The sequence below is a fragment of the Carex rostrata genome, chromosome 4 (genome assembly GCF_964058835.1).
Source record: "Carex rostrata chromosome 4, lpCarRost1.2, whole genome shotgun sequence".
NCBI lineage: Eukaryota > Viridiplantae > Streptophyta > Magnoliopsida > Poales > Cyperaceae > Carex > Carex rostrata.
In genome coordinates, this window is record NC_135921.1 from 1733542 (window position 1) to 1755497 (window position 21956).

Sequence of the window (21956 nt, forward strand, 5' to 3'; positions counted from 1 at the left end):
TAAACCGAGTTTTGCTGTAAAATCGTATCGGACTCGGGTGAAAATCGTATTAGACCCGACCGTTACCGAGTTGACTCGGCCGAGTAGACTTGGAATCCGCAGAGTTTCCAAATCATGCTCAATATCTATTCACTTCTCCCTGAAAGAATGCTTAAAATACTAATTGAAGCCTCAGATCCGTAATACATGGAGCCTGAAAATTCCTGACCGAAAACAGATATTCATATCTGTGAGCAGTTGGTGACCCTAGTATGAATGCATGGCAATAATAATTTTCTAATATTGACAATTAATGAAATTTATTTTGGGATTGGTTGCTTATTTAAGGAATATCGAAAAATATCTTCCTAATTGTGTTCTTGTATTGTTGCAGAAAAAACAGAGCAGGAATTCCATTGCATTGAAATTTCGAAGTCAATACGATAATTGAATATTCCAGTTATCCAATTCAAATATATGCCAACAGTTATGATTAAAAGATTAAATTTCGGATTTAATATCAGCCCTACAATCAAATAATATGCCTTCTTTTGATTAAATACATCTTTTTTACATGTAGAAGTCTAAATTTAGTTAGAAACATACTCGTCACACATACTGCCACACGATATGTTACAATATTGAATAGAGAACAAAATTAGAGAGAAAATCAATTTATTCATTTTCTTATTTCTCCTCTCTAGGTATATTCCATTCCTTATTTTCTTATTTAAGAATCATGATGGATGTTTAATTTATTTTTAAGAATATCAAATGACATCTTTTAAAAATATTTTATCAGCATTTGATATCTCCAAATTTAATATAATAGTCAATTTGAGCTATAATGAATCCTTTTACAATTTTACTTTTTCAATTTTGATAAGATAAATTTTTATTTATTAGTATGTCTAGATTCAATCTTAATTTCAGTTGTTAATTTTATAAAGAACATATATTGAGGAGGCATTTTAGACATTTTAGTATGGCAAGGAAATGTCACCAACCGACAGCAGAGTAGATGCAATTAAAGATTTTGCTCAAAATTCAAACAGTCAAAATCAAGGAATTTAAAGCTGCTAATCGAATTTCCATGTCTCACAATTTCTGGTCACTTCTCACTTCTTTTTAATTCCTGTTCATTCAACGCCATCTCAGAGCTTTCCTATCTCTCTCCATCGATCCCAAGCCTCGATTCCTCTTGATATTAGGCCAAAGAGTAACAAAAAAGGAAAAAGAAAAAGGACAAGTCTGCATCAACAACTGGTGCGGTGGAAGGGCTTCTAACTTACTCTTTTGTTTCTCCAGATCTAAGTTGGTAATCCCATTTTAGTTTTATTAATTTGCATTTTTTATTTAATTATGATTTCTATAATATAACTTCTTAAAACGATCCATCAGCTGGTACTTTGACTTCGCACCTTGCTTTTTGAAATATGATATTATAAACGATCAAATGTTATGAAGGGCTAAGTTTTATATTTATTTATTTATTTTCTTATCATATATACTTTTGGAGGAAAAAATATAATTATTTTTATTCAATGGTTATTTTTTAAATTAAATTATATATATCTATCCCAATTCTTAAAAGATTGTAAAATATTTTACATTGATAAAAAAAATCTAATTTTCATACAAAAGTTCAATATATTAGTTATAGCAATCTTACTTGTCTAAATCATTATCAAATACCATATTGGAAGTGGCATATTAGTTCCTGCATCGCAAACCCTGGTTCAGTTAGGTTAGCACCAGTTCAAACTATATTTTCTTGAACAGGATACAAATAAAATCTCACTCACAAATTTCCTCGAATACCTATTGCGCACTACATCGGGACGTGACCTTGCCTATAAATTACCCACCATAACTACTATTGTATTAAGCAATTGAGCATAAAGTTTTGTTAAAGTAACACCATGATGGACAGATTAGCGTCAGTACTTTTAAATTTATAACTCGGCTGTACTAGATCTGATTGCAAGTGCATAATTCTATCAAGTAGTATAAACGAGTGTCGATCCGTTGGAAATAAGATTTAATGTCTTGAGCAATTAAATCACAATCGTTCGAAAGACTAGACAAAATCTTAAATCAAAGAGTTGTTGTTGTGATCAAAGTGTTGGGAAATGGTCTAGGCTAGCAGATACATTTCTAAAATTTCTTTAGCGATCTAGACCAGATCTTGCCATAAACGGTTGAGCGTTAAACGGTTGCCTGTGCCTTTGTCTCCCTTGATGAAGTTTTCAAACAGGAAACCTCAAGTTTCGCACACCAAGGTGTTGTCAAGAACAGGAGGAGATCAATGCTAGTTGCTTGGATCCTCATGCCATTGCGAATTTGAAAGCTAGTTCACTACTTCAAAACACTTTGAATAGATCTCACGTAGCACATCAACACGATCTCGCACGCTTCTCGATAATCCAAATCTCAACTCGAATTGAGGAGGTAAGGAGAGATCAAGATCAAGATCGAACAGATCTAGATCAATCTCGAAGGAGAATGAGAGAGAGATTGATCTCAACCTCTACACCAGGAGAGAAGAGAGAGAGAGAGGGGCGGCTGATGGCCACTAGGTGGCACGGGTTCGAATTGGATCTTAACCAATCAGACGGTGAGCAGCGGTGGCGCACGGCCCGAGGCGAAGCTCGGGTGGCGGACTCACGGCGGGGCTAGACTCCAAGTCGAATCAGCGACGGGTGGAGGAGAGGCGGCCGGCGGGTCCTAGTGGCGGCGCGGCCAGGAGGAGGGAGGGGTGACGACCTCGGCTTGGGGCGTGCCCTTGCTCACTTGCTCCTTGCTACTTTATCTTGATTTGATCAATGGAAGAGAAAGAGGAATAGAAGAGGAACTTTTTAGGAAATAGATCTTGTCAACTGAATTGTGTTAGTTTAGAATGGAGGGATACCCTTCTTAAATATATTTTATGAATTATCTAAATGTCCTCATAAATACCTAACTCCTAGTTAAATAGAAGAGGCTGATTTAGTAATTATATCTTTTATTAGTACAATTGGCCAATAGCCCATTTAAGAATGTAGCCAAACATTGCTTAAAACTCCAAGCAACCTCTCTCCCTCACATTTGATTGACCAATCAACCAAATGCCACCTCATCTTAGTCAAAACGTGTTTGACCAGATTTGACCTGAGTTTGACTCGGTCAACATTCTTACATCTTCACTAAAATGACTATATCTTTTGAACTGTAAGTCCAAATCGCAACATATCCACTCGCTCGTATGATAATCCTCTATTTCATGGTATCATTACATCAACCAAAATAGTAGGATTAAATCATCTCACATAATCAAAACATCATTTGTACAGCTGGTTACAAACTGCTTTGATTATGTCATCATATCTCTCATAGTGTTGAACAGTATAATAACTTGTATTATATAATTCGTTGTGCATGTTGTTTCCAACATATCTACACAATGTCATAAACCCATATAACATCTCGACCAAGGGACCTTATAGGTGTGACTGGCTTGGATCTGTATTATGTTGGCAATCTAGAACAGCTGGTTTCCAGTTGATAAAGGTTATGCCTTGACTATCCACTTATACATACGATATGTATCCTAACAGTATCATAGATCCAATATAGGCAATGCATAACACTACCTGTGTTGTTTCCAATATCTCACGATTATTAAATGATGAACGCGAAACATAATGTTTGTCATTCTAGTTGTATCATCGAATATGTTTCCTAACACGTGAGCATCATATTATAATACATGATTGCTGCTAGTCAATCATGTTATGCACATATAATATAATCTCTATCAAGGGGCCCAAGGATATCGTAGCTTACTCAATAGACACCAGGATGTGAATAAAGGATATTAGTCCCGTTGACATATGTGTATTATCTAATGTAAGTAGTGTACATAGAGAAGATGTCTTTATGGGTCCTTTTTACAGAGAGCATTGGACACCAATCACTGATGCACATTCCCTAAGCAGGCATACCATAGTCTCAGACATAAGACAACAACACTGTGAGCCATCAATGATAAAACACAAAATCCATAGTGATGTTCACGTGTGGTCAAATCTGATGACATGCACCTGTGACATTGAACCGGCAGCTAGTTTGAGTTGATTTGTGTTAGCTTAGATCACAACATTCAATCGTCACACTAGCCTCACATGCAATCAGTGTTCCTTACTGATTACCTTGGCCAGTGATACTTTAAAGTTCATTACTTTTATCATTTAGTTGCTACACAATCTAAGCATTTAGATAAACCATAAGCAATGCAACTTTAAGCAACATATTGTAAACCGTGTCGGTCAAAGGTTCAATCTAAGTGTAAACCGTGTAATCTCAAGGACTTGCTACAAATTAAATTAGAACTTTGGTTTGCTACAGATGATATGGTCATGCAAAAATTTTGAACTTCAAAATTATTCATGATCTCTCCCTTGAACAATTTATTCACCCCATGGTTGATCTTATTATTCTCTCTTTAGAATAATTACCTTGAACAATTTATCCCACAAATATCCCTAAATCCAAGAGTGTTAATTTCTCCTTCGATTATAAATTGATCCCTTCCAACCAATAGGAATTCTAGTGATATAAATTTTAATTTTCATTTCCAATTGATTGGAGCAAAGTATGACAACTAAGTGTATTGGTATATGTGACGATTTTTTCAGAAAAATAAACTTTGTACAAAAACTAAGATTTGGGAGGTTATGTCGAGCCTATTGGTAACCAGTCTTGTGTAGGCACCCATACTCATTTTTCTAACCTCCATTCTTTATTTTATTTATTTTTTTTTTTTGCCTCTTCTTGGTTTTCTATTTTTTTTTGTATTTTTGTATTTTTCTGAAAATTTAAAATTTGCAAGAAATAAATATTTTTGTCTCACAAGTACCATGATTACACACAATTTCAAGTATTTATTCATATGAGGAATTATTGTATAGTTTCGCTAGGGGTCTATCCATAATAAATGATTATTCTAAAACACTCTCAAACTTAGAAGACTTTGTAAAATAAATTACTCAAAAATAATTTTCTAAGGTTATCTTTTTTTATCAACATTCATGGTTAGCAATTAATTATTCACTTTGAGATCACTAATTATTTTTAAAAATTCAGAATTTTCGTACCATGCTCAATTGTCTAAACCTTAGCCTAAATTGATTCAAGCAATTCCTTATTTCATTATCTACTATAAAAATGGAAAATGCGGAAGCTAGCTAAAAGGCTCAATTAATCCTTCAAGAATTTTTGGTGAAGTCTCTAATTCTAGTCATAATTGAGTAAAACTACTAGCACCTAAGAAAGTAAATATGCGAAAAATTTAAAGATACATGGTTAATTTCCTTACCGGCCCCTACCCCTAAGTTAAAATTCAGCATTGTCCTCAATGCGTGAAAAATGTAGCGGTTGGCTTCATGTGTCGCGGGCCTTTCTTCTTCTGCCTCGGCTTTAAGCTCCTCAAAGTCGACACAATCATCACTACTATCCTCTGCACCTGGGTTGACGGAGGTTGCTTGTTTCCCTGTTTCTGACCGTTTGAGATTGAGGGGCTTACAGAGCATCAGAACTTTGATTCCCCTGGTCTTGTATTTGTATGGTCCGGGGCTCTGCCGTCAATTATGTCCATCGCTGCAAGACACTTGATATCAAGAGATGTCATACCTGTGCTCTCCATAAGATGAATATATAAGCATTTTTTGAAAAAAAAAAAATGTACCAATATCTTGCAAGTATTATATTTAATTAAGTTCTAATAGTAAATTAGTAAAAAAAATTAATTTATTACTATGTTATTACTACATACTATATTACCCATGTTCCCTCAGCCGATTTTTTTATTTTTACCCAAAAATATTATTATTTTAATTAAAATATCCAACTTTTCGCCGAAATTTTAAAAATACCCAACCCGTGGAATTTTTCCACGGGTTGAAATTTGAATTCCCACCGTGGAAAAATTCCACGGGCCAGACCTAAATTTTTTTTTTTTTTTTTTTTTTTTTTTTTTTAAAACAGAAATTTGTATTTATTTTTTATTTTTTGTATTGAAATATTAGAAATATTGGATATATTTCTTTGAAAATAGATGGAATACAATATAATTTGATTTATTAGAATGACTGCAACAAATAACCCGGATCAATATTTTTCAGATCGGATTTTTCGCGGCTGTAAGAAAAATTAATATATTTCTTTATGTGTTATTGGAAAAAAATAAAAATGCTTAGATTCCGAGTTATTGATCCCGGTTCAAAAGTCACTTCTATGTAATCTAGAAAATATTATGATCTTTCTAGTACATTTAATTTATTAAAAGTTATATCTATTTTGAAAAAAAAACAAAAACTTTAATTTATTTAATTATTATTATTCAAAAGTTATATCACGGGCCAGACCCAAATTTTTTTTTTTTTTAAAAAAAAACAGAAATTTGTATTTATTTTTTATTTTTTGTATTGAAATATTAGAAATATTGGATATATTTCTTTGAAAATAGATGGAATACAATATAATTTGATTTATTAGAAAGACTGCAACAAATAACCCGGATCAATATTTTTCAGATCGGATTTTTCGCGGCTGTAAGAAAAATTAATATATTTCTTTATGTGTTATTGGAAAAAAATAAAAATGCTTAGATTCCGAGTTATTGATCTCGGTTCAAAAGTCACTTCTATGTAATCTAGAAAATATTATGATCTTTCTAGTACATTTAATTTATTAAAAGTTATATCTATTTTGAAAAAAAAACAAAAACTTTAATTTATTTAATGATTATTATTCAAAAATAATTCTCAAAATAGATAAAACTTTTAATAAATTAAATGTACTAGAAAGATTATAATATTTTCTAAATTACATAGAAGTGACTTTTGAACCGGGATCAATAACTCGGAATCTAAGCATTTTTATTTTTTTCCAATAACACATAAAGAAATATATTAATTTTTCTTACAGCCGCGAAAAATCTGATCTGAAAAATATTGATCCGGGTTATTTGTTGCAGTCTTTCTAATAAATCAAATTATATTGTATTCCATCTATTTTCAAAGAAATATATCCAATATTTCTAATATTTCAATACAAAAAATAAAAAATAAATACAAATTTCTGTTTAAAAAAAAAAAAAAAAAAAAAAAAAATTTAGGTCTGGTCCGTGGAATTTTTCCACGGTGGGAATTCAAATTTCAACCCGTGGAAAAATTCCACGGTTGAATATTTTTAAAATTCCGGCGAAAAGCTGGGTATTTTAATTAAAATAATAATATTTTTGGGTAAAAATAAAAAAACCGGTTCCCTCAGTCTGCACACTAAACTAAGCTGGTGGGCACCCTGGAGAAGGGTACAATTTGATACTCTATCTAGGGAAGGGTACCATTCGGTTCACCAAACTAGTAGATTGTATATTGTGTTGTAGTATAATTTATTTGTTGTGATCTTATTTATTCTATATTTTAGGTAGAGGTTTGCTCTCGGGTAGGGTACGGGTATCTCGGGTAAATCCGGGACGGGTAACGGGTATGACGGGTACAGGTAGGTGGGTTTTTTTTTCAAAAACTCTACCCTACCCGTTTCATACCTATGCCCGTCTCGGGTAGGGGTAACGGGTATCTCAGGTACGGGTAACGGGTACCTCGGGTAGGGTCCGGATTTTTTATTTTTTTCTGTTTTTTTTACAGTGTCGTATGAATATTATTACGTGTTTATAATTCGATTTTTAAAATCTGAATAGTTCAATATCAAATAGTGTGTGTATATATATATATATACATGAAATTATCAAGTCGCATCTTTATAATTTCTAAATAAATAAAATTTGTAACTTATATATAAAAATTATTCGTGCGAAAATTTGTATATTTATACGGCTAAGTACAAATTTATTTATTTATTTATTTACATGAGTCATTTTATTTTATTTTCAAATTCTCATTATAATTAAAACAATAAAATATAATTCAAATTTAAAAAAAAAAAACGGGTAGGGTACGGGTATCTCGGGTAAACCCAGGACGGGTAAACAGGTAGGATACGGGTGGGGGGGTATAGGGCTGTAAAAAACGCTCGCGGCTCGTGGCTCGCTCGTGGCTCGCCTCTAGCTCGCTCGCTAATAGCTCGCTCGGTAGTGGACAGAGCTGTTAACGAGCCAGCTCGGTTCATGCTCGGGCCAAAATAAACGAGCTGAGCCAGAGGTCAGCTCGGACCGGGCCAGCTCGGCTCGTTAAGCTACTGTAGATTTAGGGTTTAGCCCCGTATAATTTTAAGTCCAATCCCATTTTCAAAGGCGCAATTATACAAAATTGATGTATTTTTGGTTTGAGAAGAAATGATATGGGCTTTAGTTGCTTGAAGATGTGCCTGCTGAACGATTTCTTAAATTTTTTGAATGAGTTTTCTTATTTTTATATTTTTGAATTTGTATAATAGCAGCCTAATAAAGCTTAGCCAGCCAGCTCATCAGCTCACGAGCTAGCTCGGACTGGCTTGTCACGAGCGAGCCAGGGGTTTTTGGCTCGGATGACCTAGGTCCAGCTGGCTCGGTCCAGGCTCGGGCCAAAATAAACGAGCCGAGCTAAGGCCCAGCTCGTTTACACCCCTAGGCGGGTACGTCCGTAACGGGTGGCGGGTACGGGTATGGGCGGGTTTTTTTCAAAAAAGGTGGATCCGACCCGCCTCATACCCGTTTATACCCGACCTCGGGTACGGGTACCCCGGGCAGGTACGGGCGGACCGGGTTTAGGTAACCCGTTACAGGTTTTAGCAAACCACTAATTTTAGATAAAACTAGCTAATTTTTATTTTTTATGTCATTTAAGGAAAATAAAATTATAAAGCAAATAAAATTCAGCATCCAAAACAAATTTCAAAACAAAATTCAAAATTCCAAAATAAAATTCATAATTCCAAAATTGCAAAACTAAACATAACGTAACAAAAAAAAAAAAAAAATAAAGAGTTGGTGCACACTCTGAGAAAGGGCACCATTTGATACCCTTTCTCAGGGTGCACACCATCCTTATTTAATGTGCGGACTGAAAAAGCGTGGATGGTAACTCTGAAAATAAGTTAATTAGCTAGGGTAGTATTTTTTTAATTAGAAATTAACTAGGTGGTAATAAAAAAAATTCAGTTCTTATTGTACTTGTGAAAAATAATTATTATTTTAAACGGACAAATTTAAAAAAAAAAAATGATCTGTCTATATTCTTAAAATATTATAAAACATATTAATTAATTTGTAAAATTTGATTTTTTTTTATACAAATATTTATAGGGCACTAGGCGGCTCAGATGATTTGAATTTTGAAATATCAAATTTGGGAGTCCAAATATTGTCGATCTATATTTTGTAAGTTATATTATAACGTAACTAGCTCTTAATCAAAGTCAGGCTGGCCCTAAGTCAGGGCCTACGATCGAGGACCAGCGGATTAATTAGGACAGATGTTCATTGACCATTTTATGCATGGTGATATTTCCTATTGTTACTATTAGTTTTGTTTCTTTAGCACAACTCCTTTTTAGTCCAGTATCAATATATATCTATAATTGTCAAGAAAATTAGAAATACTATGCTATTGTTATGAAAATTATGTAAGCATTGTTTTTATTTATTTTTTTATGTCAAAAGAAAAGTATAATTGTTGCTTGCAGATGGAATAATTTGAGATTGGATTAAAATTCTCTATACTAAATTTTGCAGATATGACTGTTGTGCTCGACCTTCCATTCTTTTCTTGGGCTTGATCTTCACATCAAAATGTTAGCAGGGCCTCCATAAAAATTCATACCATCACATATTGGGATCTTCAACACATCTTGGTTTCGAGGTACCTCAATTAAGTTCTTTGATTTCGTTGCTTTCTACTATGTTTCCTTTTTTTCATTTTTCTATTTTTAGATTTATGCGACATCTATAATTAATATGGGGGTAGATATAATAAATATTTTTTTCTATATATTATGAGTAGAACTAGAGTGTTTTTAAGCTCATCAAATGATTAGTACAGCTAACTCTAAAACTTATTGGAATAATTTTAAATGACGAATCCAAACCTTTGAAACCGATCTATATATCAAATTTATAAATTTTTGAATTAATTTAGTATAAAATCAAGTGGTAAAAAAAAAGGTTTATAAGCAAATTTCTTCTTTTTTTTGGAAGTTAGTGGCTTTTATGCGTACTAATAATTCAATTGATAAAAAATAAAGAGTGAGTCTATGGTACTATGCATATCACGGGTTGGTCCGTGCTACGGCTCAATATTAGAATTTTCAATATATATATATATATATGAGTAAAGCTAGGGTGTGATGTGCTCACCAAGAGAGTTTGGTAAGCACAACTCTAAAAGTTCATCAGATCGATTTCAAACGTCAAATTCAAACCGTTAAAATTCATGTATTTCATGAGTGATGCATGTGCATGCAAAATTTTGAAATTTTTGAGTTTATTTGCTACACGGTCAAGCGGTCAAAGAAATAATAAAAATTGATTATATAAAAAAACTTATAAATTAACTTAATAAAATGTTCATTTCTTTGACCGCTTGACCGTGTAGCAAATGAACTCGAAACTTTCAAAATTTTAAATATTTTGTACCTTATAAAATTTCTATTTATGACGTTTCAATATTTACTTGTAAATATTTTACAAATTGAAACCAATAAACATATTTTATTAATCAAACAAAACTTCTAAATAATCAGATTCATAGTAACAAATTTCAAAGCAACTTAATTATCTCACTAATATATTAAAAAGAAATGCCACTTGTTCTTTGAATGTAACATATTTGACTGAAAAATATATCCAGACATTTTGTACTTTATTTTCATATATTAATCTCATATACGTATTTTGCGTAATGTTACAGTGAGCCACCCGCACTGGGCTTAAAACAGAACTTTCAGAAAATTGACTAAGTCCTCAGTGCGAGGGGTTCACTCGCACTGGAAGCTCAGTGCGTCCGCACTGCACTCGGACTTTTTCTTTGCATTGTTCTGAAGTTCCCAAAAATTGGCTAAGTACTGAGTGCGTCCGCACTCAGATCCAGTGCGGGTGAGCCACCGACACTGGGCTCCGAAAAGCTCTCCAAAATTTGGCTAACTCCTGAGTGCGTCCGCACTCAGATCCAGTGTGGGTGAGCCACCCGTACTAGGTTCTCAAAAGACAGTTTTCTCAATTGGAAATTTCATAATCAGTCTATCAATGATTTGATTTTTGCCCAAATTGTTCTACACATTTATGGACCACATCCTATTGAATACATTGATTGTCTAATATCTTAAATCCATATTATATCACTTTAATTGTGACAATCTTATATGACAGTAAACAATTCATAATTATATTACATATATGCTCAACGTTGGATTAAGATCCAACATTAAACCTATAAACCTCTAGCTAGTTTTTCAAGTGAAGAAACAGGAAAGTACAATTAACTTACATAATTCATCTGATGCATTAATTGCTGGTGATATACGGAATGGGATTTTGGAATCGACAAAGTAATTTATTGAACCCATACTCTGTTGGTATGTATTGGAAATTTAATGAAAAGAATGTTCGGTTATACCTTGGAAATTACATGAGTATACTCAGTCCTCTAACATTGGGATAGTACAACTTACTCGGACATTATTTTACAGACTAATTACAGCAAGCTAGCCCATTAAGTGCCTACAGTCCTAATTCCTAAATTGTCAATATATTTAGCAGCAAGGCCAAACGTACAGTGAAAGCTAGGCAGTCAACGATCCATCCGGCTCCGTATTAATGCATCTAAAAAGTATATCCAGTAATTAATTTATTAAACCCGTACATAATTCTTGAAATATAAACTATTTTATTTGTTGAATTTACTTTTAAATCTTATGCGATTCAAATCTGAAATCTATGTAGGATTTGATATGTCATACAATTAATTAAGCTACTTGAAAACTAAATTATATAGTATAAAATAATTATATTCACTCGTATTATGTATATATTATTTTATTCAAAAGTTTTTTTTACTAAAATATCTTATATATATATGATTCAAATACAATCCAAAATTTGCTACCATAATGAATATAGATGCACACTTGGATCCTCAAATTCTTATCTAATGCATATGCATTACACAAGAATCTGATCCGAATCCTAATCCTAATCTGATTCATTACCAGCACTGAGAGCACCCATAAAACAAAGACAATTTATTATAACAAAATACTAGAACACAATACCAGTAATACTGGACACTAAGAAAGTGCTTAAATTACATAAGATATTTCGAGTTACATTTTTGGTTTACTTGCAATTAATACCATAGACAAACTTGACAAGAAGTCTGTGATGAACTTCAATGCAAGTTATCAGATCCATTAGTATGCATCTGTAAATTTTATAATTCATGTCCTTGTAATACTTGAATTTCTATTTTTCAAACAAGACAAAAAAAAGCTCTTAATTTAACTTGATTGGGAACATAAAACAGGTCCTAGTTTATTTCAAAGTAACGGCAAAAAACAAAGCCCGTTATGACAATAATGTTACAAATTAACTAATCCCAAAAAAATGTCATCTGAATATTATTTATTAATCAGTACACTCAGGGAGGGTGTCAACAAGCAATTTAACAAAAATTATATTTTGATTATACATTGGTCCATATTTTAGTTTAATTAAATTTATTTTGTTCATTAATTATGTGAGTAAAGACTTTCAAGTTAATGATTCTATTCAACTTCCTTTTTTCTCTGAATGCGATGCACTTCTGTATGTTAAGCTATGTACAAGATTTGTTAATAAATCTTTCTCCAAAAAAATTGAGCAGATTTTTAATTAAAGCCTTCATGTACGCCAACTAGTGTGTTGTTGTGTCTATGTATGGCTTAATTATATGCATAGAAGTGTAATTCAAACCCTCATAAACCTGGCATGCTAGACTCATTCATGAGTGAATTTTGTCAATAGAAGTTTTACTGCATGGCCTTACGATTGTTTCTACTTTCAACAGCTCAAAAAATTGTGCATCATATATGAAGTAGTAGTTAAGCCAGTTACGATAACGCGCAAAGATTGAGAACCATGGCTGAGGCTGCTAACGAATTAGTGAGGCTAGCAGTCTCACAGACTTCCAATATTAGCCTCACTTTCACAGACCTCAGAGAAAGCATCAACAACATCAGTCGAGAACTCAGGGTGATGAAAGGGTACCTTAATGAGATAGATGATGAGGACAGTGAATCTCATGAAGCCTGGGTAAAAGAGGTACAAAATTCAGCAAACTATATTGAAGATATAGTGTCTGAATTTTCATACATAGTTGGTAACAAGAAATTTAACGGAATATTGTTTCATGTGAGAACAATGGCAACAAAGCCAAAGGTGTTCATTAAGTTGAAACGGATTGCTTCTGAACTGTCAGAAGTAGAGAAAAGTCTTAACCATCTTGCCACATTAAAAGAGCGATGGGTGACAAAAAGAAACACCACGATTCGCAAGAACTTAGAGTCTAATAATGTAGCTGTCTCTGCTCATTTCATTGATGAAGATAATATTGTCGGAATCGAAGAAAATAGACTGGGTAATTTGTGAGAAACCACAACTATCTGTAATATCAGTTTGGGGAATGGGTGGCGTAGGAAAAACTACATTGGTTACCAATGTTTTCAGGAGAGAGAAAAAAAACTTTGATTGTAATGCATGGGTTTCTATATCTCAATCATATTCCACTGAAAATATTTGACGGAATATAATCTTTGAAATTGATTTTGTTCCACGAAACTTTGATTGTGAACCGAATCTTCCTATAGACACAACTAACATGGATTGCAGAGGATTAAAAGAAAGATTAAGGAAACTCTTGAAAGAAATGAAATATTTGATTGTCTTAGACGATATGTGGAATCCAAATTCATTTGAGGAAATAAGAGACACACTTATTGATAACCATCGAGGCAGCCGAATTGTGATTACTAGTAGAAATGCTGTAGTAGCTAACCTCTCTCTAAAAAACAATAGGCTGCAACTAAAACCTTTGTCACAAAAGGAATCATGGGACTTGTTTTGTAGAAAGGCTTTTCATCTTGAAAATAATAATGAATGTCCTCCTCCCCTACATAAGTGGGCAACTGATATTGTTTCAAAGTGTGCTGGCTTGCCTCTGGCTCTTGTTTCATTGGGTGGTGTATTCTCATTGATTGAAAATACAGAACCAGAATGGGAGAGGGTATGTGGTCAACTTAGTTGGGAGCTAGCCAAGAACCCAAACTTGGATTCATTGAAGAACATATTAACTCTAAGCTTCAAATACCTTCCAAGATACCTAAAAAATTGCTTTTTATATTGTTGTATATTTCCCGAAGATTCTTTGCTTGCAAGAAATAGACTTGTAAGGCTTTGGATAGCGGAGGGTTTCATAGAACAAAAGGGAAGAAGCACATTGGAAGAGGTGGCAGAGGGATACCTCCAAGAGCTCATACAACGCAGCATGTTACAAATTGTAGAAAGAAATACATGGGGTAGGGTGAAGAAAATTCGAATGCATGATACATTGAGAGAAGTGGCCACTAATCTATGTAGGAAAGAAAACTTTAGATTGCTACAAGAGGATTGCGAGATAGTAGATTTCAGCAACTCTGTTCGTCGGCTCTCAATAGTCAAATTAAGAGCAGAGATCAGCCATGAAGTTTACTTACCGCGACTCAGAACTTTTATGTCAGTTGACCCTAATGTACCCTCATCTCTTTTGAGATCTTTTATTTGGGATAAGTCCAGATATCTTGCTGTTTTGAATTTAGATGGCCAGAAAATAAAAAAGGTAACGGATGCAATTGGGGATTTGTTCAATCTCCGTTATCTAGGTCTGAGGGATACAGAGGTGAAATTTCTACCAAAATCTATAGAAAAACTTACAAACTTACAAACCCTGGATCTCATGATTTCTAAAATACAAAAACTACCAGATGGCATAACAAAGCTAAAAAAACTGCGTCATCTCTTTGCTCAGGTACGAGTTGATCCCACATATAGAATATTTCAAGCTCTTGCTGGAATCTCTTTGCCTAAGGGCATATTTTACCTGAAAGATTTGCAAACTCTTCAGGCCTTGGAATCAAATGCTATTGTTGTGAGAGAATTGGGAAATTTAACTCAGCTGAGAAGCTTCCGAATATTGAATGTTAAAGAAAACCACTCAGCAGAGTTATGCAGATCATTATCAAATATGAAATCTCTTTCCTACTTATCTATTCATGCGAGCAATGAGAATGAACATCTTCAATTAGAAGGTTTGGAAAACCTGCAACAACTTCAGAAGTTACGTCTCTTTGGGCGATTGAATGAAGAAATACTTAAATCACCTTTGTTCGAAAGTTCTGGCAAACCTATTCAGATAAGGCTCGCATGGTCTCAACTACAAAAAGATCCCCTGCCCTCTCTTTCACATTTGAATAACCTTACGTGGTTGACCCTCCAAAAAGCATTTAAAGACCCAAAACTAAATTTTAGAGCTGAGTGGTTCCCCAAACTGAAGTTTCTGTCATTGATGCAAATGCCAAATCTGGTTCAAGTGGAGATGGAGCAGGGCACCATGGTGATCCTGGAAAAAATTCAGCTATGGGAACTGGAACAGCTAAAGGATATCCCAAAGGGCATCGAGCACCTCATAAACCTCAAGAGGATGGTCTGCAAAAACATGCCTGCTGATTTTGGAAAATTGGCTAGTGGAGTACACCAGCTATTTCATTTCAAATGTCAAGTTATCCCGCTTGAAGCCGATACCACATAAATAAGGTTTGCCTGCATATATTTACTATCATTCTTTATTTTGCATTCTGAAACTTGTACTTTGAATATCTGAGTCCGGCACTTAGAAGAAAAATTATGAATTAGCACCAAATATGCTAGCAACACCAAATGAATAAAAAAGCCTTTTATGTTGCTCAATTATGCAAGCAACATAAAATGCTCAAATTAGCTTATGTTTAAATTGAATGAGAGTTGATTCTTTGTGCTTGCAACGATTCCACCTATCAATGAATATTTGTTCTTTTTCTTCTGGAAAATGTACTCATTTTCCATTCAATTTTCCATTAGACAATGTTTTTAATAAGATTATGAGAATTAAAGAAACAACAAAAGACAGCTTTTAGGTTGACTTGCTTTTAATAGATCCATGAAATATACTAATATGTTCCATTTTACCTAGAAGTGGCCTGGAACTAGGTAAATTAATGTTTCTAATATTTAAATCTTATATCCTTGTGATTAGTACTCTGAGACTGATCAGCAGACCAACTGCAATCGCTTCATGCTTTTTTTAAACATATCGTTATATGTTTTCATCCATTAGCTATTCTTCACGCAAGAGGTTCCCATAGAAAATTGTTTACTATCCTGGATGTATATCATCTTTCAGAATGGACGAGAATGTATATTGAACCTTTTTCATCTTTATGATAATATTTTTGAGTTTATTATTATAAAACCTGGTCGATTGTAAAGTATCTTCTACTTTTCATTGTTGAAAGTTCCCGTAAAACTCTTTGATTGACAAAATATGTAATCCATTTCATATCGTAGGCTCTTCAGATATGCAAGCGGCATCTATATATCGTCTAGGAGCACAGTTGGAATGTTGTTGTAACGTGATGGATATTTCTTTTTTTGCTTTTTGTGGCTTAATTTCTTCCAGTACGTGTCGAACCTTGTTTTTGTTTTCTTTTTATACTTTTATTATTTGGACTTGGATTTGATTATTGTAAGTTTAACTGTCATGCTTATGTACTGCGCATGCTAAACATTGGTTGTGTTGAACATTTTGTGTTTGCTTCCTATATTTTTTTTCTTTCTTTTTTTTTTTTTTTTTTGGGACTTGGATTTGATGATTGCAAGTTTAACAGTCATGCATATGTACTGCACATTTTAGTGCTTGTGATAAACATTTGTTTGTGTTGAGCCTTGTTTTTGCTCTCTGTATTATTTTTATTTGGACTTGGATTTGATGATTGTAAGTTTAATTGACATGGATATTTACTGTACATGCTTTGGGATGCTTGCGATAAACATTTGTGTTACTACTACCACCACCACCACCAGTACTACTACTAATACTACTACTACAATTTTGAATATAAAGTGAGGGTGAGGTCATCGATCTGTTTAATATCACAGACTACTTTCATGAAAAGCTCGATCTGCCAGTACCTCAGGCTGCACCAATCTCCCTCCAAATAAGTCCCTCAAGTTGAGACCTACATTTTATACAAAAAATGAAAACACACTATGTTCCTCCTTACTAGGGTATGAAATTTGCATGTTTGAAATCTTGTTCCCCTTACCAGGGATTGAATATTGTTGTCTGACATATAATTTAACAGCACCGATCTTTATATGGTTAATGTTGAATAATAAAATCCTAACACAGAGGGTGCTCAGCAACAGAGGTTGCAATGTACAGGCAGGTTGTCACCTCTGTGCAGGAACAAACTTAGAAACAAGAGACCACCTAATGTGGGATTGTGCCTACGCAGTGAATTTTTGGACAGGGTTGCAAGCGCAGCTAAATATCATGCCTTGTGGGGGTGATGCGGTGGGGCAGGCATGGATCAGGGCGAGAAGGCCTCTAGGGAAAATGGGTCGGAGGCGCTGGGATGTCATATGGGCTGCAGAAACATGGGCATTATAGAGAGAGAAATAGAAGGTTCTTAGCTAATAAGAGGAAAATGGTGCCGCATTTGATAAACGATACAACACGAGATACAGATGTGGCTAGCAAATGGCTAAGCTTTTTAGTATAATATTATAGACGTGTAAATTAAATAATTATTACTGTAAATGTATTTGTATTTGTAATGTGCACAAAGTTTGGAAGATGAAGGTGCCCCCAAGAATGAAAATTTTTGCTTGGCTTGTATTTTACAACAAAATATTGACTGGGGACAATCTTGCTAAAAGGGGATGGCAATTAGCAAGTATATGCTTCTTATGCAGAGATGCTTGTGAAAACATTAAACACATGTTTTCTGAGTGTACTTTAACTCTGGAAGTATATGACAAGGTCTCTTTTCATTTCAAGTTTCCACAAAGGGATTGGAGAAGAACATTGCAGGAAATGCAAGCTCAAAACTGGATTGTCAGAAAAGGAGGAGGAAGTAAGATGGAGGACATAATTTTAATTACAATGTTTATTTGTTGGAGGGAGAGATGTAGAAGAATATTCAAGGAAGAGTCTAAATCTACAGAATACATGAAGCAAGAAGTGATAGATCAAATGTCATGGTTGAAATGACAGAAAAAATAGTAACAGCTGTGATTTCAAGGCTGGTTACTCAGAAGAGTTTTAATTTTTAGAATTTTATTTAAAATTTTCAAAGCTAAGGTCAAGATTCAGTATTTTGAATCTGTTTAGTTTTGTAATCTGTTCAATTAGGTTCCAATTTGTAACCTAAAACCTTCTTATCATCAATAAAGTAAATAAGGACTTTGATCCTTATTTTTTTCTCAAAAAAAAAATGTATTTGTATTTGTATTTGTAAACAATTTTTTATCAATATATCATGTTGACGGCATTTGCCGTCAACCATCAAAAAAAAAAATTAACAGCACCAATTCACTCACTGGGCTTCCATACGCCAAAGAAATAGGAGCTCCAAATTATATAACAGTATCTTTTTCCATACTTATTATAATTTGCAAATTCTTTCCTATTGAAACGAAAGATTTTTTCACTTATTATAATAATAATAAATTATTTCTTCTTATTATTCTTATTCTTATTCTTATTATTATTATTATTCTTGTTCTTATTCTTATTCTTATTCTTATTCTTATTCTTATTCTTCTTTTTCATCTTATTCTTATTTTCATTATTATTCTTATTATTATTCTTATTCTTATTATTATTCTTATTATTATTCTTATTCTTATTATTATTATTATTCTTATTATTATTATTATTCTTATTATTATTATTATTCTTATTATTATTATTCTTATTATTCTTCTTATTATTCTTCTTATTCTGATTGTTATTCTTCTTATTCTTCTTATTCTTCTTATTCTTATTCTTATTATTCTTCTTATTCTTATTCTTATTCTTATTCTTATTCTTATTCTTACTCTTATTCTTATTATTGTGTTTTTGTTGTAATGGTGAGGAAAGAATGTATAAATATTGTAACTTTTTCACTGCGATGAGGAATTTATTGACTGGAAGGGGAAAATACTATTGAACTTCATAACAATATAATTCTTGCAAATATGCCCTCAGAGTCTGAGAAATAACAAACTCTATTTGCCCCCTTACCAAGGTTTAAAATTTGTACGAAAGAGTATTACGCCTACTACAGAACTTTAATTAATGTTGTTGCCTAGTTCTATTTAACTTTTTCAGATTGGGATGAAGGGTTAAATGGCTGGTAACAAGCTTGTTATTTTTATTTGCTTTGTGTATTATTATTTGGAGTTAGCTTGGATTTGATATTTGCAAGTTTAACAGCCCGTTCACATATACTATGTATGCCAAACATTTTTAACTTTTGGTGATAATTTCAGTAGATTATCCTTAAAAAAATATCATTCATAATTTTTTTTTCTTTTTTTAAATGCGAAGGAGTACGAATATTAATATAAAAAACCTTGGAGACTTTCTTAACTGTGATGAGAAAGTGAGTCTGGAATGAAAACAAAATTGTTGCAGTGAACTTCATAACATTGTAGTTCATAAAAATAGGGCCCTAAGGTTGAGGCCTACATTTTTATAAAAAAAAATCAGAGTTTAAGAAATAAAAACACAATATGTTCCTCCTTACTAGAGTTTGAAATTTGCATGCATGATTGAAGTCTGGTTTACCTTTCCAGGGTTTGAATATTGTTTGGCTGACATAAAATTCATCAGTACTATGCATGGGAAATAGGATCTCCAAATTACATAGGAGTAACTTCTTCAATTTTACTACTGTCCATGAGATTGCCTATTACAATTTGAAAATTCTTTCCTCAATTAGTTCAAACGGAATTTTTGCAATTATACGCACTATATTATATAATGAATTTGTGAAAATTTTCTAATTTGTTTGATGCAGTAGTGCTACATGATAAAATATGTCATCGGTAAATTATAATTCTTGATTTTTGAAGAGGAATTATTATGTTGTTTTCATTCACCATCAAGTATCAACTAATTAACTGTAATTTTTGAAGATGAACTGTAATTATTTGTAAATTTAGATTTAGAGGAACTGTAAGTACTTTTTATCTTGGTTTAATATAAATCGTTGCTAGGGCGGCTTGCCCAGCAACCTTCAAAAAAGAAGTATCAACTAATTAACAAAATATAAGAAACATCTTCATTATTTTGTTATATTTAAAAGCATAATAAACTTTACCAAAATACAGCATTATTGAGTATTGACAATAGTACTACTGCAGCTTTGTTGATAAAATTAAAGTAGTGCTTACTTCTGTATTTCGTTACACATTAATGATCAAAATTGAAATGCAGAACGTTTCAGGTTGTTTTTTTTTCCGAAACATGTCAGTGGTCTGTTCTCTGGTAGTTTACAGTTTAACTGAGAATAAAAATTAACATAATTACAATCAGAGAACACTGAAAATACCAGATATATGGAACTGCCATTGAAGTTGGGCCTTTACATTGGTCCGGAATTCTTCATTGTTTCTTGAAGTTTCTTTAAACACCTGCCGTGCATTAGAGCTGTTTTATCATACCAGTAAATACATGCCAAAGCAACTGCAAGTTCCATCAATTCACAGGGATATTAAACCAACCGATTCATCATCAATCCCAACCAGATGTCTTTCTACCAGATTGCATGCCCAGTGACAAACTTAGGGGAAACTGTTATCGCTGGATAGCAAGTAAACAACAGAGATACTTAACTGCCAAATTTAAGGGCTCTTCTCAGTTGGGAAGCTTAGTGATGCCTTTAGACGTGGATAAGGCTTAACAAAAACAGAGCAAAAGCACACAAAATACTTTTGGTTGAGACGGACACAGCGTGAATCACAATAGCAGCGCTGATGGGGTGGATGTATTTCCTCTGGACCAAAAACAGAGCAAACCAACTGGCATTGAACAGAACAAAAGGTCAAACCGCTACAAAGAGTTGAAGCAGATGGTCAAATGTGATTTAATTCTCATCGACCGTCTTAGCTCAATGGCCAGCTGGAATCGTACATAGGCAGGTGTTGGATCATTTGCTTCAGAGAAGGAGAGAATTAAGCTATGCGTTCAGCAAGCTTTGATCATAGTAGGAAATATCGGCCGATACTGATCCGTATCGGTATCGGCCGTGACCCATCCGCTACTGGTCCGATACTCGCGATAGTGTGTTAAGCTTCAATCCATAGTAGGAAAAATCGGTATCGGTATCGGGATCGGTCCCGGCCGATACCGATACGGGATCGGAGGATCGGATCAGAATCGGCTCAGGATCGGCTTAGAATCGGGTTTTTTTTTCTTTTTTCTTTATGATTTGCTATGTGAGGATTGGCTCAGGATCGGATCGGGGCCGGCCGATACCGATACGGATCGGCCGTATCGGATCGGTATCGGCCGATTTTGCCTACTATGCTTCAATCTATGGTATTGGCCAATACTGGTCCGATACGTATCGGTATCGGCCGTGACCGATCCCGATACCGATACCGATATTTCCTACTATGGTTTTAATGCATTTAACATGGACCCCGCTCATCTGAACTCACATGCCCCGGTAACACATGCATCATCATCTTTGTAACTATGTTATCAAGAGGAAACAAGGTCTCAGCCGCCTGTAACAGATCAGGTATATGTAGCCACGACATGACATTGAGCATCAGCTCATATTGGCCCAAATATGGTAATGTTTACTACCAGGTAAAGATCGTAATAAAACCAAAGACATTTTTTGTTTCCTGACCAACCGTCCATATCGGCCTGATACTCCTATTGGACTTGGCCCAA

The 21956-nt window shown here is 33.7% G+C and overlaps 1 long non-coding RNA gene and 1 pseudogene across 2 annotated transcripts in view; both read left to right on the forward strand.

The window, feature by feature from the left end:
• The first annotated feature begins 981 nt into the window (after window positions 1-981).
• Window positions 982-21956, forward strand: part of LOC144552633 (uncharacterized) — a 44060-nt gene continuing 23085 nt past the window's right edge. The window contains exon 1 of the long non-coding RNA XR_013511183.1: window positions 982-1297. This is a non-coding gene — a long non-coding RNA (uncharacterized LOC144552633). The remainder of the gene's footprint in view (window positions 1298-21956) is intronic.
• LOC144552630 (disease resistance protein RPM1-like) lies at window positions 12965-16942 on the forward strand (annotated as a pseudogene). The gene is made up of 2 exons (XR_013511181.1): window positions 12965-15778; window positions 16568-16942. The product of XR_013511181.1 is annotated as a disease resistance protein RPM1-like (transcript).